Below are 19,749 nucleotides of genomic sequence, written 5' to 3'. Positions count from 1 at the left end.
AAAAATACAAAAAATTAGCTGGGTGCAGTGGTGCATGCCTGCAGTCCCAGCTACTTGGGAGGCTGAGGCAGGAGAATCGCTTGAACCTGGGAGGTGGAGGTTGCAGTGAGCTGAGATGGTGCCACTGCACGCCAGTGTGGGCAACAGAGTGAAATTTCAACTACAAAAAAAAGACACAGATCTCAGCCTCACATGATGTGAACACCTATAATCTCAGCTAGTCAGCAGACTGAGGTGGGAGGATGATTGCTTGAGCCCAAGAGTTCGAGGCTGTAGTGTGCTATGATCATGCCTGAGACTAGTCTCTACATTCCAGCCTGGGCAACATAGCAAGATCCCATCTACGAAAAGAAAAAAAGAGAAAGGCAAAACAACTCAGATAAACAACCTAAGTTTACACCTCAAAGAACTAAAAAAAGAACAAACTGAATCTAAAGTCAGCATAAGGAAGGAAATAATAACAGAAATAATCAATGAAATAGAGACTAGAAAAACAGAAAAGATCAATGAAACTAAGAGTTGGTTTTTGAAAAAGATAAATGAAACTGAAAAACCTTTAGCTAGACTAAGAAAAAGAAGACTCAAACAAAATTATAAATGTAAGAGGAAACATTACAACTGATACTATAGAAATAAAGGGATCATAAAAGACTACTCTGAACAATTACATGCCAACAAATTGAATAACTTACAGAAAATAAGTAAACTAGAAATATACAACCTACCAAGACTGAATCATGAAGAAATAAAAAATCTGACCAGATCAATAACAAGAAGACTGATTTTTTAATAAAAAACTCACAAGAGAGAAGAACCTAGGACCTTATGGCTTCACTGGTGAATTCTACCAAACATTTAACAAAGAATTAATACCGATCCTTCTCAAACTCTTCCCAAAAACTGAAGAAAATATTTCCAAACTCATTTCACAAGGCCAACATTACCCTAATACTAAAGCCAGACATAAACACTAGAAGAAAAGAAAATTACAGGCCCATATCCCTGATGAATATAGATTCAAAAATCCTCCATAAAATACTGGCAAACCAAATCCAACAGCTTATTGAACGCATCATACACTATGATTGGGTAGGAATTATTTGTGGGTTGCAAGAATGGTTCAACATATGCAAATTAACACGAGATACACCACATTAACAGAACAAAGAATGAAAATCATAAGATCATCTCAATAAATGCAGAAAAAGCATCTGACAAAATTCAACACCCTTTCAAGATAAAAACTTTCAACAAATTAGGTACATAAGTAATGTCGTAATAAAGATCATAGATGACAAGCCCACAGCTAACATACACAACAGTGAAAATTTAAAAGCTTTTCCTCTAAGATCAACAAGACAAGAATGCCACCTCATCCAGTTCTTTTTTTTCTTGACTAAGAAAAAAAAAAAAAAGTCAAGAAAAAAAAATAAAAGTACTCAAGTTAGGAAAAAAATAAGTGAAATTGTCTGTTTGCAGATGACATGATCTTACATACAGAAAATCCTAAAGGCTCTACCAAAAACTATTAGAACTAATAAATTCAGTAAAGTTGTAGTATACAAAATCAAAATACAAAATAGAAAAATCAGTAGCTTTTCTACACACTAACAATGAACCATCCAAAAAGGAAATCAAGAAAACAATCCCAGCCGGGTGCAGTAGCTCACACCTATAATCTCAGCACTTTGGGAGGCCGAGACGGGCGGATCACGAGGTCAGGAGATTGAGACCATCCTGGCTAACACAGTGAAACCCCATCTCTACTGAAAATACAAAAAATTAGCCGGGCACGGTGGCAGGCACCTGTAGTCCCAGCTACTTGGGAGGCTGAGGCAAGAGAATGGCGTGAACCCGGGAAGCAGAGCTTGCAGTGAGCCGAGATTGTGCCACTGCACTCCAGCCTGGGCAACAGAGCGAGACTCCGTCTCAAAAAAAAAAAAAAAATCCCATTTACAATAGCATAAAAGACAATAAAAGGCTGGTCACAGTGGCTCACACCTGTAATCCCAGCACTTTGGGAGGCCAAGGCAGGCCGATCACTTGAGCCCAGGAGTTCAAGACCAGCCTGGGCAACATGGCGAAACCCTGTCTCTACCAAAAATATGAAAATTGGCCAGGCATGGTGGTGTGTACCTGTAGTCCCAGATACTCAGGAGGCTGAGGTGGGAGGATCACCGGAGGCTGGGGAGGTCAAGGCTGCAGTGAGCTGTGATCACACCACTGCACTCCAGACTGGGTGACAGAATGACATCCTGTCTTAAAAACAACAAAAATAATAGTAATAAAATACTTAGGAATATAAATCTAACCAAGAAAGAGAAAGACTTATGCACTGAAAACCATAAAACTGATGACAAACTGAAAATAACACAAATAAAGAGAAAGACATCCCATGTTCATGAACTGGAAGAATTAACATTATTAAAATATCCATACTACCCAAAGCAATCTACAAATTCAACATAATCCCTATCAAAATCTCCACGATGTTTCTCATAGAAATAGAAAAAACAATCCTAGACCTGGCATAGTAGTTCATTCCTGTAACCCTATAATCCTAGCACTTTGGGAGGCCAAGGCAGGCAGACCGCCTTGAGTCTCAAACAAGAGTTTGAGACCAGCCTGGGCAATGTGGAGAATACACCAAAATACAAAATAATACCCGCAATCCACCAAAAATACAAAAAATAGCCAGGCATGGTGGCACACACCTGTAGTTCCAGCTCCTTGGGAGGCTAAGGAGGGAGGCTCACTTGTGCCCAGAGACAGAGGCTGCAGTAAGCTCTGATCATTCTACTGCACTCCAGCCTGGGTGACAGAGTGAAACCACATCTCTAAAAAATTATTTTTTTAAAAAACAAGAGTAAGTTCTGAAGTCAGACACAAATCCATATCCCAAGTCTGCCAATTACAAACTACACAGCCTTTAGGTAAATTCTTTAACATTTTTGAATCTCAGGGTACAGTGCTATAAAACAAGAGTAAAAATATCTACTTTGTAGGGTTATTTTCAAAATCAAAGAAAGTAAATGTGAAGAAATGTTTGTTGGCAAACAACCAGCACTAAATACTTGGTAGCTGTGCACCACAGGATTATGGGGAATTTTTTTGTTATTTTCAGATTTTCTGATACATGATTGCACTGCACTGCAATTACAACTTTAAAAACCTGTAATGATTTAAACTATTTCCAAATTACAGATTAAACTAGGCTCTGACTTAAAATTTTTCAGTCCAGAGTTTTTAAACTCTTAATTACAGGCCTTTTCCTCCAAAGAGGGAAAAAAAAAAAAATGTTAGTTCAAGATTGGCCAGGCACAGCGGCTCACACCTGTAATCCTAGCACTTTGGGAGGCTGAGGCGGACAGATTGCCTGAGCTCAGGAGTTCAAGACCAGCCTGGACAACATGGCAAAATCCCATCTCTACCAAAAGTACAAAAGCTTAGCTGGGTGTGGTGGTATGCCCCTGAAGTTCCAGGTACTCGGAAGATTGAGGCATGAGAATTGCTTGAACCCGGGAGGCAGAGGTTGCAGTGAGCCGAGATCACGCCACTGCACTCCAGCCTGGGTGACAGAGACTCTATCTCAAAAAAAAAAAAAAAAGAAAAAGAAAAAGACTGAATTATTATTTCTTAAGTCCCACCAGACACTGATTAACTTGAAATCCTTACATCACTGCATCTTGTGCACTACTGTTCAATTAGGCATCTGACAGATTACTGTTTCTGCCTCTGAACTGAAAGTCAGTGGTACTTAAGATGCATGACTTTTTTTTTTTAGATAAATTCCAGGTATTTCCAGGTGCACTTAGGTAAACAGGTACTACAATGTAATAATAAACATAAGTAGGAGATGTATATTTCACAGATTACCACAAAGGATTTCTGGGGAGCAATTCACTTGATTATATGAATAAAAAGCCAACAGAGAGCAACCAAGAGGAAGAATAAGAACCCATGTCAGGTTAAATAGCACCACTATGTCAGGTTAAAGGGTTTATGTTCTCATTTCTCCAAAAAATGTATATGAATGGCTAATAAACATAAGAAAACATGTTGAAATCACTAGTCATTAGGGAAATACATATCAAAGCCACAATGAGACATAACTTCGTACCCACCAAGACGTCTACGGTCAAAAAGACAGACAAAACAACTGTTGGAGAAGATGTGGAGAAACTGGAATCCTGACACACTGCAGTGGAAATGTAAACCGGTACAGCTGGTTTGGTAACAATCTGGCAATTCCTCAAAAAGTAAAAGATAAGTCACCATATAACCCAGCAATTCTATTCCTAGGTTTATACTCAAGAGAAATGAAAACACAAGTCCACACAAAAACTTCTATAGGAATATTCACAGCAGCAATAGCCAAAAAGTAGAAACAATGCAAGATGTTCATGAACTGATAAATGAATAAATAAAATGTGTTATATCCATATGATGGAATATTATTCATCCATAAAAAGCAATGAAGGGCTGATATGTGCTACAAAATGGATGAATCTTGAAAACATTACATTAAATGGAAGAAGCCAGACACAAAAGGCTTCGTATTGTATAATTCCATTTATGTGAAATGTCCTGAAAAGGCAAATCCATAAAGACAGAAGGTAGATTAGTGGGTGGCTGTAGCTGGAGATAAGATGGGGAAGTAGGGAGGGCGGCCAGAATGGAAAATGGCTGCTAATGCTTATGGGGTTTCATATTGGGATACTGAAAATGTTCTAAACTTGATTGTGGTAATGGATCCACAACTCTGTGAATACATTAAAATCACTGAAGTGTACATTTTAAATGGGTGGATTTTACGGCATGTGAAGTATAGCTCAATAAAGCTTCAAATTAAAAGAGAAAGCAAGCTATGTCCTAATCCAAAATGTCCAAAATTGCAATCATTCAGTTACTACCTTCATGATATTTGCCATAACTAAGTACCACCTATAAAATAATTTACATAATTTTCTTTCAATAAAATGACATTTACTCAAATAAAAATCTGTAACACTATCTTAAACATAAAATCAGTCAATATACAAGAAATATGGATATGGCGAAATATTGACAGTGGTACTCAAATAAATGAAATTTGAGAAACTCAGGGCTGCAAAAAAACAGTGGCCAAGCAGAAAGTGGAACACCCAAAAAAAAACAAAGAAAAAAGGTGGTAAACCGGGAATGAACACTAGGCCTGGCTGAGCCCAAAGTGTCTGAACAAGTTCCTGCCTTGTTCAGAACTGAAGTCTCACTTGTCTTATTCTGCCCTGCAATCCCAGAATATCTGTGGAGATGCCTAAGAATCCTAGAGATGGAAATGTAAAGATGGGCTCAAGTGCCAGGAAAGGCCTATCTTTTCTTTATCCAAGTTTGGGTATACAGGTTGTAAAAGAGCAAGGAGTAAATGGCAGACCCAAAGCAGTGAGAAGCCTGCTGGTAGCACTACTCCAAAATATAGGGGCCCATCTAACTGAAGCCAGGATAGTACATCTATGAATTATCCACATATTGGTCAATAAATTGTAGAAAAATTGAGGTTTGCAATCACAGTTCCTCTCCAGGATTCACAAAGTCTGTTACCCATGTTTTTGCCTTTTCCAACATTTAAGAAAATCTGAGTATTTGCCTTTCTGAGTCTGATACTTTAATGTTGTAAGAGACATACTCAAAAACTACCGTTCACATTTTTGCTAATTGGAAAATATGTGTATTATGGTAAAAATGAGTAGTTTGTAGCCAGGTGTGGTGGCACGTGCCTATAGTCCCAGCTACTCGGGAGGCTGAGGCAGGAGAATCGCTGGAACCCGGGAGGCAGAGGTTGCAGTAAGCCGAGATTGCACCACTGCACTCCAGCCTGGGGGACAGAGCAAGACGCCGTCTCAAAAGAAAAAAAGAGTAATTTGAAGAGCAATATAGACATCTTAGAATTCTAAATTGTTTAATAAGATTTTCAATTCTGATTACTTTCATATATACTGCCATGAATATGTCAACCAAGTTATTTATTTTCTCTCATGAATGTGGCATGCTCAATTGAAAATACTGAAACTATCTCTCTTTTCCAATACTGTCTTAAAAGCAGGCTTAATGCATACTAAAATCTTGACAAATTAAATATGTCTGAAACTTGCTTCAAAACAATTTAGTGGGGAGGTAACTTTTATGGAATAATATTGCCCATGTATAATGTATAGCTAATTTTTGAAATAGATTGATACATGGCAGTTCATCATACTATTTATCTCTTTTGCGTATGTTTCAAAACATAAAATGAACTTATTACTTTAAGAAGTTATCATTTTAGCAAAACTTTATGAAATCTTTAGTGTTTCATGTCATAGAAAAAAAAGTCTGTCCATAACTAATTTCTAATAATTTTTTTTTTTGAGTCAGAGTCTCGCTCTGTTGCTCAGGCTGCAGTGCAGTGGCATGATCTCAGCTCACTGCAACCTCCACCTCCCAGATTCAAGCGATTCTCCTGCCTCAGCCTCCCGAGTAGCTGGGACTACAGGCACGGGCCACCACGTCCAGCTAATTTTTTGTATTTTTAGTAGACACGGGGTTTCACCGTGTTAGCCAGGATGGTCTCCATCTCCTGACCTTGTGATCTGCCCACCTCAGCCTCCCAAAGTGCTAGGATTACAGGCGTGAGCCACCATACCCGGCCTCTAATAATTTTTAAGGCTAGTTCCATCATTGGACTCTAGATCTTTTCACTCTTTATATTTCACAAGACCCATAGCCAATTAGTGAAAGCCAAACATGTTTGTGAAAAAGGTTAGCTACAAATGCACCATGAAATACTATGCAGCCATAAAAAAGAACAAAATCATGCCCTCTGCAGCAACACGGATAGAGCTGGAGACCACGGTCCTAAGTGACTTAACATGAGAAAAGAAAACCAAATACTGTGTGTTCTCTCTTATAAGGGGGAATTAAACACTGAATACGTGATCGTAAAAGTCACAAACAACAGGCACTAGGGATCACTAGACCGAGGGGAGCATGGGCTGAAAAACCACCTGTTGTGTACTATGCTTATGGCCTGTGTGATGGGATAGTTGGGACCCCAAGCATCAGCATCAAACAATTTATCCATGTAACAAATCTACACATGTACCCTCTACTATATAATAAAAGTTGAATTTTTTTTTAAAAAAAAGGTTACCATCCAGCAGAAACTGCAAACAGAATTTTATTAATGATTTAATTTTTGCTATGCCAGCCATTTACAGTTTTCTCTTCTACTATTTCAGAAATGTCAATTCCACAATGGATATCGGATTGTACCCTTACAGAGAATTCTATTAAACTTCCCCCTAAATAATACCACCACTTTCTAAGTGTTTAAGTAACATTCACATGTGATCCCAAAGAAGTTGTTTATCCTTTAAAACTAGTCTGGGCTGTGGTCAGGTATGAAAGTGAAAGAGGCCAGGTGCAGTGGCACACGCCTGTAATCCCAGCACTTTGGGAGGCCAAGGCGGGTGGATCATCTGAGGTCAGGAGTTTGAGACCAGCATGGCCAACATGGTGAAACCCGGTCTCTAAAAATACAAAAAAAATTAGCCGGGCATGGTGGTTGAGTGCCTGTAGTCCCAGCTACTCAGGAAGCTGAGGCAGGAAAATCGCTTGAACTTGGGAGGTGGAGTTCGCAGTGAGCCAAGATCGTTGCACTCCAGCCTGGGTGACAGAGTGAGACTCCGTTTCAAGAAAAAAAAAAGAAAGTGAAAGAAATGACAGAATCTCAAGTCCCTTCATCTTACTTATCTTTAAAACATTCCTGCAGGCAAATGAAGACATTAATGACCTTAATACCAATCTTTTAGGAGTTCTTAAAATACCTATGAAGCACCAATGGCAAACATTTTTAAAGTCTGTTTAGAATACTATATCCTTTGGACCAGTCACCAAAAATTTATTTACAAACACATTTGTACAGTACTGCTGATTACACTTCCATGGTTGTTTGACCTGAACAACCGAGTGATTAGCCATAATGCTATGGTCTGCATGTTTGTGTTCTTCAAAATTCTTGTTGAAATCCTAGTTTCCAAGATCATATTAGGAGGTGGGGCCTTTGGGAGATGACTGTATTATGAGGGCAGACCCTTAATGAATGGGATAAATTCCCTTATAAGAGGCCAGAGAGAGACCGCTTCATCCTTGCACCATGTAAGGAGACAGCTAGAGGGTGCCATCTATTAACAAGAAAGCAGGCTATCACCAAACACTGAATCATCAGACATCTTGATCTATGACTTCCCAGCCTCCAGAACTGCAAGAAATGAATTTCTGTTGTTTATAAGCCACTCAGTCTGAAGTATTTTGTTATACCAGACCCAAATGGACCAAAGACACATAGAGAATATTTTTAATGCAGCTCAAAGGAGTGTGGAGAAAGAAGGAAAAGAGCATTTGTTGAGGGCTTACCATGGCCAGGAACAGTTCTCAATACTTTACAGACACCTAATTTATTACTATCAACAAATTTTTGAGGTGGATATTATTCCTACTTTACAGATGAGAAAGGCTCAGAAAAATTAATTTGCAAAAAACAAGGGGTGGGGCTGAGATTCAAACTCAAATCAGTCTGCCTTCAAAGCCATCAGATTACTTCTCCCACAAAGACAACCTTCCAAATCACATTAAAACTTGACTCTTTGATTGATTAAAATTATTAATTTTTTAGTGGATATCATTCTTCAAGTGGCATAAATCATCTGCAACCAACAAACTTTGAGGAAAAGTCATAGTTAACAGAAATAACAGAATGGACAGAGCACCAGTATAGGCCAGAGTGGGACATTGGTCAGACTACCAACCTTAGGTCAGAAAACTTAATCCCAGATTTGCCACTCGCCAGCTGGTGATCTAAGGCAAGTAATAACCTTTTGAGCCCCCGTTTCTCCATTCATAAAATAAGCATTACTCCTAGCCCAATTCATCCTTCTACCAGATTATTTATGAAGATGAAAAGTTAATGATGAAATTAATCCATAAACTAAGACAAACTATAATTCATATAAGGAATTAGTATCTGTTCGGTAAAATGACTATTAGTGAACAGCTATTTTCATGGAAAATAACTTGTCACAACTAGAATAAGAGATGCAGTCCACCAGCAACAGGAAGCTGCTCACAAACAGGCGGCCTCATCTCAGCTGGGGCCCCCTTAACAGCAGCAGGTGTTGCTTAGAGGACCAGTTTTGTGCCTGCTTTCTAACAATCCCGTTCCTCCCCGGTGCGGTTCCCATGAACTCGACTGGAAAACGGTGTAGAGGGAAGGCGCAAAGGAAGTGCTGGGAAAAGAGCAGCAACAGAGGCACGAGGCTGCGTCCCACTACTCCCAGGTGCGAGGGGATCTTCACCCCCTCCAGGCCTCAGCGCACGCATCTGGAAGACGGAGAGGCTATTCCTGCCCTGTTGCCTGGGCAGAGCTAAGATCAGAGTACAGGGAAAGCATGGTAAACCCCGCTGAGAATGAGAGAGGACGATGACGATCACCTGTCAAACGAAGGGAGGCTCCTCCAGGAGCCCCTCGCATTTAGACATTCCAGAAGCCTCGTCACCTGCGGCCGGGGCTGCCCCCAAGTGAGGTGACGCGGCAGCCCCCCACTCACCCCTCAGACCGCTTAGTGTGCGAGGTCTCACGTCCCTCACACCCCAGATGAGCCCACGGGGCAGGCCCGGACACGGCTCACCCGCGCCCCCGTCCCGAGGCCTCAGAGGCCGACCTCTGAGCCCTCCCCAGGCGACCGCGGCTCCCCTCCCCCAGCAACGATCCCTGCCCAGCTCAACTCGCACTCCCAGGTGAGGGGAGGGGGTGAAAGGGCGTACCCCGCCGCCATTTTGTCCCCCGGTCCCCGCAAGGCATTCAGACGGCCCGCGCCCCAACTCGGACCCGCCCGGGTCTGCGCTACGCACGCCCCTCGCGGACACTCACCCCCGGCCGCCCTGCGCAGTTCCGCGCGGCTCAGAGCGTCCCGCCGGGAAAGGGGCGTGGCGTGGCGGGGCGGGGAGGCCTCGGAGAGGCGGGGTGGCTTCCCGGCGCACCACGTGATCTCAGCCGCTGCCGCGCCGCTCCCGGCTGCAAGATCTGTGTCGTCCGCGCGCAGGCGCACGCCAGTTCGTGCCGTTGGGGCGCCCAGGCGGGAGGTCTGAGAGTTGATTTGGTTCGATGTCCCGGCGCGGCTTTTCCGAAGATGTTTCTTTTCCTAGGTTAAGCTTACACCGCCGCTTTTGGCCACACAGGTCCTTCTCGTACTCAATCTCTTCCCTCCTCCTGCCTTATCACCACAGTCAATCCACAGATTGAGGACTTAGAGAGGCGCCTCACAGAAATCTGTACTGGTGAAAGCACTTGACAGGAGCACGCTGGGCTGCGCTGAACACAACTAGGCCTCCGAGAAGCTTTATCAGGGCCCTTCTGTGTGCCAGGCTTGGAAGGTCGAAGTACAGAGACCTAACAAATACGTTTCATCTACTTCAAAGACAAACACATGATGAATTAAATACTTTAACGTTTAAATCAGTCTGAACAAAATAGAAAAAAGATTCAATGCAGACCGTAATTATCAAACGAATATTCCCCGTCCGTTTTCATCCAGCTGGGAAACAGCTCTTTACCCTTCCCTCTCCCTCCCCACCCGCAGTAGGCGGGAAGTCCTGGACTCACAAGCGCTGTGGGGGCAGGAACCATATGGCTATGTTCTGGCTCCCCTTCTCTCTTGCCTTCTTAGAGAACTCGCTTTTTCATTTATTCAGCAAATGTTTATTGACCACATACTATGTATCAGATGGTATTTTAGATGCTTGGAGTTAATACGTGAGCAAAATAAACAGAAATCTCTAAAAAACCTCCGACTTCTTGGAGCAGAGTGAAACCAGGCAAGTGTTACATCAAGTTTAGCCAAAAGCTGTGTCCTTACATATTTTAAGTTCAGCCTGAAGGTTTCTCCGTAAATAGTAAACTATAACCTAAATGGAGGTGTAAATACACTGCAACCTACTCGCGCCAATCACCAAGTTTTGGCCAAAGACGGCCAACTGTTCAAACCGTGTTCAAATAAGGTAAACGTCTAGCTATAACCATTCCGGCTGTTTCCCTACCTCACTTTTCTTTCTTTCTCTATAAACCTTTTTCCACCATGTGGCTCTGCGGGAGTCTGTGTGAACCTACTCTGGCTCAGGAGGCTGCCTGATTCGGGAATAGTACTTTGCTTAAACTCTGTTTACTTTGGCTAATGTTTTACTTTTAACACAAGAAATAGTAAGCACAATAAATAAGTAAATTCTATAACATAATAAGCACTACAGTAAACAAAATGAGTAGGATAAGGGGGATAGAGTAGGGAGCATACTACAATTCCATAAAAGGTGGTCAGGGCCTCATTTCTTAATTCCTGCTTCCTTTCATACTCATAAGCATGTAAACAACCTGAAGTCTCTCCCATCTTGAAATCTCCCGCCGAACCTACCAGACTCCACTTCAACCTCTGCTTTCTTTCCTATAATACATTTCTCCAATTATCTAAACAAGAGTGCCTCCAATTACTCAACCACTACTCAAGTCTGGACTTACTGCACTCTGGTTTCTGCCCCACCACCCCACTGAAACCATTCTTTCCAAAGTCACTAGGGGCCAGCTGCCATGGCTCACGCCTGTAATCCCAGCACTTTGGGAGGCCAAGGCAGGCGGATCACAAGGTCAGGAGATCGAGACCATCCTGGCTAACAAGGTGAAACCCCGTCTAGACTAAAAAATAGAACAAATTAGCCGGGCGTGGTGGTGGGTGCCTATAGTCCCAGTTACTCGGGAGGCTGAGGCAGGAGAATGGCGTGAACCCGGAAGGTGGAGCTTGGAGTGAGCCAAGATCACCCCACTGCACTCCAGCCTGGGTGACAGAGCGAGACTCTGTCTCAAAAAAAAAAAAAAAAAAGGTATGTCCACGTTGTAGCATGCATCAACACTTCATTCCTTTTTAAGGCTGAATAATAGTCCATTGTATAGAATATATAATCACCTTTTATTTATCCATCAGTGGAAAGACATACAGACTATCTCCACTTTTTGACTATTATGAACAGTGCTGCTATGCACATTCATTTACAAGTTTTTGTGGGGATATATATTTTCATTTATTTTGGGTATTCCTAGGAGTAGAATTGCTGGGCTACATAGTAACTGTATTTTTAAATTTTTCTGGAACTGCTAGATGATTTATCAAACCAGCTACACCATTTTATACTCCCACCAGCAGCATAAAGAGTTCCAGTTTCTCCACATCTTTTCCAACACTTATCGTTGTCTGTCTTTTTTATTACAACCATTTGAGTGAATGTGAAGTGGTATCTCTTTGTAGTTTTGATCTGCACTTCCCTGATAGCACAGTTTCATGTGCTTATTGGCCATTTGTGTATGGTATTAGATAAATGTCTATCGAAATCCTTTGCCAATTTTTTAATCAGGTTACCACTCATTTTCTTTTGCCACAAAATCTATTCCTATTAATGATATGCCAAACAGTCTGGTTCCCCTCCATGACGTGCTGCTTGCTGCCTTGGCCCCACTGATGGCAGACATATAACTTGCTTCAGCCAATAAAATGTAAGCAGGAATGTCAGTTCCAAGCAGAATTTTTAAGAGCTAGCTTGTGGGTTCACCATGTCTCTTTTCTGTCTGCCACAAGCAATTTGTTTTAGAGAGAAGCTATTCCATCAGCATAAGTTCCATACCAGAGATGACATGGAGCAGAACTGCAGCTGATCCCCAGTGGATATGTAGCATTTGATATGGTTTGGCTGTGTCCCCACCCAAATATCATCTTGAATTATAATCCCCATAATCCCCACATGTCTAGGGAGAGACCTGGTGGGAGGTAAATGGGTCATGGGAGCGGTTCCCCCATGCTGTTCTCATGATAGTGAGTTCTCACAAGAGCTGATGGTTTTATAAGGGCCTCTTCCACCTTTGCTCCTCATTCTTCTCTCTCTCACCTGCCCTAATATAAGATGTGACTCTTCCCCTTTCACCATAATTGTAAGTTTCCTGAGGCCTCCCCAGCCATGCAGAACTGTGAATCAATTAAACCTCCTTCCTTTATAAATTACCCAGCCTTGGGTATTTGTTTATAGCGGTATGAAAACGAACTAATACAGCATTTGTTTTTGTAAGCCACTCAGATGCTTTGGGACATTTGTTACTGCATCATAATATAGCCTGGCCTAGAGGACACACTCATCCTATGTGACTGGCTCCACTGTCCCTCCAGGCTCCTTGACATGGCCTACAAGGCCCTGAAGATCAGGCTTGTTGACCTGTACAGCCTCATTTTTAGGCAATTCCCTTAACCACCCTATCCTCCAGACAAAATAAAATGCATGCAGGCCCTGGAATTTACTTCTTCCTCTCTCTTTCTCCCTCCCCCTAACCTGACTTTGCCCAAGTATTCATTATTGCTGGATTAATATAATATTAATAGCTATCTTTGCCTAAATATTTTCTATGCCCACGACATATATGTGTGTGTGCATGTGTACACACACACATCTTGTGCTTTGTTGTCAGATACACACACACACACACACACACATATATATATATTTGGTCTGACAACAACCCTAAGAATTAGGTACCATATCCCATTTTACAAATCAACAAAGACCCTAGATTTACTTTTCCTGGCGCTAGGAAGGGGTAGGGCCAGAATTTGAACCTAGGTTTATTTGATTCCAAAGCCCTTCTTTGGGTCATTATGCTGTACTAAGAGCTAAAGGTAATTGAATTTTAGTAAGCATTTACTATGTGGCAGGCATTATGCTAAATGGATATTAGCATGGACTTTTCATGTATTATATTTAACGCACATAGAGAAATCCATGCACTCCAAGTATAGAATAGTGATATCCCACAGCAGTTTAAGACCCTGAATTTGGAGCTAGATAACATAATATGCAACCTTGAGCAAATTACTAAAACTCTCTAAACTCTACATTCATCATCTGTAAAATGGAGCAATAAAATACACCTCAAAGGGTTTTGTGAGTATTAATGAATCAATTTTTAGAAAGCACTCAGAAAGCCTTAGCATAGAGAAAGAGGTCAAATTATACCAACTATAATGTTTCTTTTGTCATCTAATCTCACAACAAACATATGAGGTGGGTACTACTGTATAACTACCCCCTTTGCTTCAGCTGCCCTGTCTTTTCCCACCTCCTGACTTCTACACGAGTCCTTCCAGAATGTCCCTGCTCCTTTTTGCTACCTGATCAACTCCCACCCACCTCTAGGACTTGCCCCAGATATCCTTTCCTGCACTTTGGCAGCAAGCTTGGTTGCTTCTTCCTCTGGGCTTCCATAGCATTTTTTATGAAATTCAATAGTTAGACTTCTTTGAAAGCAAGGAACAAGAATCCACTCAGCTGGGCATGGTGGTTCACGCCTGTAATCCCAGCACTTTGGGAGGCCGAGGCAGGTGGATCATGAGGTCAGGAAATCAAGACTATCCTGGCTAAAACAGTGAAACCCCGTCTCTATTAAAAAATAGAAAACATTAGCCAGGCGTGGTGGCAGGCACCTGTAGTCCCAGCTACTGGGGAGGCTAAGGCAGGATAATGGCATGAACCTTGGAGGCGGAGCTTACAGTGAGCCCAGATGGCGCCACTGCACTCCAGCCTGGGTGACAGAGCGAGACTCCATCTCCAAAAATAAAAATAAAAAGAATCCACTCAACTGTTTACTATACCATGCCCAGCCCAGACCCATTTCTAAAGTCAAATCTAGTGACTCAGGAGAGAAATGTAAGGCCTATTCCAAGAAAAAGAAACTTATACACCAAAACCACTGCAAAAACACGTGTATTTTCGTCAGCAGTAACCTGAAAAACATTTATGGGAGTAGATTCTAAGGATGTTTTATAAGAAAAGATAGAATATGATAACAGACCAGACTAAACTTACAATATGGATGTCTTTACCTGAGGTTCTCCTTTTAATGTGCTAAATTGAGTGACTGGGCTGAGCACAGTGGCTCACCCCTGTAATCCCAGCACTTTGGGAGGCCGAGGGGGGCAGATCATCTGAGGTAACGAGGTCGAGACCAGCCTGGCCAACATGGTGAAACTCCATCTCTACTAAAAATACAAAAATTAGCCAGGTGTGGTGGCACATGCCTGTAATCCCAGCTACTCAGGAGGCTGAGTCAGGAGAATCACTTGAACCCAGGAGGCAGTGGAGGTTGAAGTGAGCCAAGATTGCGCCACTGCACTACAGTCTGGGTGACAGAGCAAGACTCCATCTCAAAAATAAATAAATAAATAAGTAAGTAAAGCAAGTGGCAGCATCTCTAATGGTTTGCTTGGCTGACTGACTGAAACTAAGGTTCAGTGGTGGCCTACATTCAATGAAGCTGAGCTGAGATGCCAGAATATCTCATATAATGTAGAAAAAGCAAAGGTTTCATTTTTTGTTTTGTTTCGTTTTGTTTTTTTGAGATGGAGTCTCCCACTGTCACCTGGGCTGGAATGCAGTGACACAATCTTGGCTCACTGCAACCTCCGCCTCCCGAGTTCAAGTGATTCTCCTGCCTCAGCCTCCCAAATAGCTGGGATTACAGGCACCCACCACCACGCCTAGCTAATTTGTTGTATTTTTAGTAGAGATGGGATTTCACTACGTTGGCCAGGCTGGTCTCAAACTCCTGACCTCATGATCCACCTGCCTCGGCCTCCCAAAGTGCTGGGATTACAGGAATGAGCCACTGCACTCAGCGCAAAGGGTTTTATTAAAAAAAAAATAAAAAGTCAAACTACAGGGTAATATACAAAAGGATCAAGGTTATGAGAGGGTTGGAGTGGATTTATTATGTGTAACCTGTTCACCCACTTCCTGACTATGTTTCCTGGAAGGACCCAGAGGGCCCTAAAGCATTGAAAAAACATTAGTCAGAGAAGCATAGGCATCCTCAAAAGTTCTGCAATGGCTGTCCTTTCTGGACTAAGGATGATTGAAAAGGTCATCTGATTTCTACGGGAATGTTGGCATGGTGGCAGGGGCCATGTAGTAATACTTCACCAACAGAGACAAGGAGGCACAATTACCATAATGGGCAGCAGGCAGTCAGAAAGTTTTTACATTGAGAGGTCTGTGGGGGTGCTAACTCATGACAGGGTCCCTAGGAATAAAATAGATGGGCAGCCTGCTGAAGTATTCCTTGATATATGCAACTAGCAAAACTATAGATCAAGTGAGCAGAAACCTGTCTTGAGTTGCCACAAAAGGAAATTGTAGCCTCTCATTTAGTTCCCAGACCTAAACTTCTTCACATTTGCAGGGTCCAGGGATTGAAGCAGAAACTGAGTCCCCTTGAGGAAAGAAACTACAACACTCTCACAACTGTATACTATAAATATTTCTCCAAGCCTGTCCCAAAAGGACCTGTGGCTATTATCAGGATGAGTGTGCACTGAGGAAAGGGACATACCTAGGCTTTGAAGGATTATTACACACTACTCTGAGTTTATGCTAATCCTTGAGAACCCCTGGATAGATTGAGAGCTTTAGGTGGTCAAGTAGAAAATGAAATTTATAATCAAGTCCATCACTCAGAGGGCTCAATAGGTTCTGTGGACCCACTCTGAAGTTATTTGGACTAGCCATACTTGTCAACTGGCAAAATCCCTGCACTGGCTCCCTGACCCATAAAGAGAGGACTCTTATGGTTAGGTAGAGCCAAGTAGAAACCACTGGAACTGCTCTTCTCTAACAAAATGGTAAGCCAAAAACAATACCACATCCCTGTGGGAATTGCAGACATTAACTAGTGCCACCTTTAAAGATTTGATAGATACAAGAGTAAGGATTCTCATCACACTTCTGCATAATTCCTGTGTTTGACTAGTGGCAAAACTAGACAGTGGCTTCACTTGCAGCTTCCAATTTAGACATGGTATTGTTGCTGGAACAAATCAACATAGTCCTGCCATCTATTATGTAGCTATTGATCTGGAAAATCATTTCCCCTCATATCAATTAGCAGGAAAAATCAGAAAGCAGCAAATTTTTACCTGTCAGAAACAGCAATTCACCTTCACAGTCTTACTTCAGGGCTATGCCAGCTCTCAAACTCCGTAACAGTCTAGTCCACAGTGACCTTGGTCATCTAGACATGCCATAGAACATCATCATGTGATGCACCACATTGATAACATCATGCTGATTGGCTTGGTGAACAAAAAGTAGCAAATATTCTAGATGCCTTAGTAAATCACATGCATGCCAGAGACATAAAAATTCAGTGAAAGGAATGTTGGCATATCCCTGTATAGCAGTGTTTTTCAACCAGGTGATTGTGTCCACTAGGGGACATTTTGCAGGAAATGTATAGAAACATTTTTAGTTGTCACAACTGAGGATGGACAAATTAGTGGCTACTGGCATCTTGTAGGTAGGGGCCAAGGATGCTGATAAACATCCTGCGATGCAGAGGATAGCTCCCCACAACTAAGAATTATCAAGCCCAAAATAAAAAGATTGAGATCAAGAATCCCTACTGTAACTTATAGTAAGAGACAACTTTCTGCATCTTGCACATCCTAACACTAAGAAAGAGGCACATATACCACATTTGGGTGTATTTCTCTAACCAACTTACTGAGAACCCTTTTCTCCCAGAAAATTAAAGGGCTCTGTAGCAGGTCCAGCGTGCTAGGCAAGCTATCTTGCTACTCAAGCCTAATAATTCAGAAAACCCAAAGCGTCTATGGCAAGTAAGGATGCTGTATGGATCCTCTGGCAAAATAGGGGTCCAAAGCACAGAATCCCAGGGTTTTGACACAATGCTATGCTCTTTTCTGCTGAAAGAGCACTGGATTCTACTAAAGGCTAGATCTTGATGACATCAAGATCAATGGGCTCTGAGCTGCCCATCATGAACTTCCATAAGATTGGGTGTGCATACACAGCAACAATCCATCGTCAATTAAAAGTGCTATATAAAAGGTCAGGCTTTAGAAGATCAGGAGGACACAAGTAAGTTGCATAGGCAGGTGGCTCAGACTCTAGGGGCTCAAAAGGAATTTCCTATAACCAGTTATCAGAGGGGTGAAAAAAAACTTAAGGCTGATTTAAAGATGGGTCTGTACAATATGTTGGCATCAGCTGGAAGTGGACTACTGCAGTATTACCATTCTGTTGAGAAGTGTTTCTGAAAAAATGATGAAAGGCAATCCTCTCGGTGGGGAAAACTTTGGGCATATATTAGGATGTCCTCTTTACCTGGAAGGAGACAGGATTTTTGTATGAGGATTTTTGTGACCCATACGAATGCTTACAAAACGGCGTCCACTGAATAGGCTTTCAATAATCAGATGGGCAGGCCAGGCACGGTGGCTCACGCCTGTAATTCTAGCACTTTGGGAGGCAGATGCAGGCAGATCACAAGGTCAGGAGATCGAGACTATCCTGGCTAACACGGTGAAACCCTGTGTCTACTAAAAACACAAAAAATTAGCTGGGGGTGGTGGCACATACCTGTAGTGCCAACTACTTGGGTGGCTGAGGCAGGAGAATCGCTTGAACCCGGGAGGCAGAGGTTGCAGTGAGCCAGTATTGCACCACTGCACGCCAGCCTGGGCAACAGAGGCAGACTCCATCTCAAATGATAATAGTAATAATAATAATCATCATCATCATCAGATGGGCAAAAAGATCCATTCTGTGGATGGTGGTCAGCTTCTTTATTCAGCTACACCAGTTGTTGTTCAGTGGTCCCATATGTAACTAACCATGGCAACTGGGACGGGGCTATCCATGGGATCAAAAACATGGACTTCCCTCTCCAAGGCAGAAAACGCAGCCTGCCAACAAGAGAAGCCAACAGTGAGCTCCTGAATGCACCATTCCTTGGGATTCAGGGGACATATTGATTATGCTGGACCTCTTCCATCATGGAGGGGCAGAGATTTGTCCTCATTGGAATAGACACTTTTTTTTAAAACTTTTCCTATTCAAAATGGTTCTGCCAGCATCACCATCTGTGGACTTATGGAATGTCATGATGCTGTGATTCATTTTGAGGATATACACTGTTGCTTCTCTCCAAAGATATCATTTGAAAGCAAGAGAAACTGGCTCGTGTTCTTGGAATTCACTAATCTTATCACATACCCCAACACCTGAGAACAAGTAACCTGGCAGACTGGTGGATTGGACTACTGAAGCCATAATTAGAGCACCACATGTGAGACAACACCCTGTGAGATCAAGTGCTGTCCTACGGGATGGAGTATATGCTTTGGGCCAGTGACCAACAGATGGTGCTATTTCTCTTATAGCCCAAATACCCAGGTTCTGGAACCGATTACACTTTATGACCCACTGACAAAGTGTATTTTCCTTTCTCCACGCCTAGAGACTCTTGTGGTTTATAGATCTTTGTTCCTGTCTTAGTTTGGATTCTTGTCCTAAGACAAGGTATTGGGTGCAGATTGCTTATCTGGGTTGTGATCCCACTAAGCACAAGCAGGAAAAGAGGAAAATGAGTCAGAGAAGGGAGAAAAGCCAGTAAGGTGTGTAATGATGAGCAGGTGACTGCTGAGGGCAACTGAAGCTCAATCTCACCAAGAACTCTCTGAAAAAATAGTATGGAACAAGCTTTAGAATTGTCCTTTAAGAGGTTGGGAAGGCAAAGCGTATACCCACCAACTCCAATTCACAGGGTGATACGCATTTTCCTTTGGCAGAGTA

General features: G+C 42.3%; 1 protein-coding gene across 7 annotated transcripts in view; it reads right to left on the bottom strand.

The window, feature by feature from the left end:
- SCAPER (S-phase cyclin A associated protein in the ER) overlaps positions 1-10,044 on the bottom strand; it is a 591,234-nt gene extending 581,190 nt beyond the window's left edge. For 5 of the 7 annotated variants that reach the window (XM_058428043.1, XM_058428044.1, XM_032176149.2 and 2 more), the window contains exon 1: positions 9,947-10,040. The gene's annotated coding sequence lies outside the window, so the exon portion shown is untranslated. Of the gene's footprint in view, positions 1-9,946 lie in introns of all 7 variants that reach the window. The other 2 variants (XM_058428046.1, XM_032176146.2) reach the window with 2 other exon arrangements.
- Between the last annotated feature and the right edge of the window lie 9,705 nt (positions 10,045-19,749).

The sequence above is a fragment of the Hylobates moloch genome, unplaced genomic scaffold (assembly GCF_009828535.3).
Source record: "Hylobates moloch isolate HMO894 unplaced genomic scaffold, HMol_V3 SCAFFOLD_14, whole genome shotgun sequence".
Classification (NCBI taxonomy): domain Eukaryota; kingdom Metazoa; phylum Chordata; class Mammalia; order Primates; family Hylobatidae; genus Hylobates; species Hylobates moloch.
This window is presented reverse-complemented; position numbering and strand designations above follow the sequence as displayed.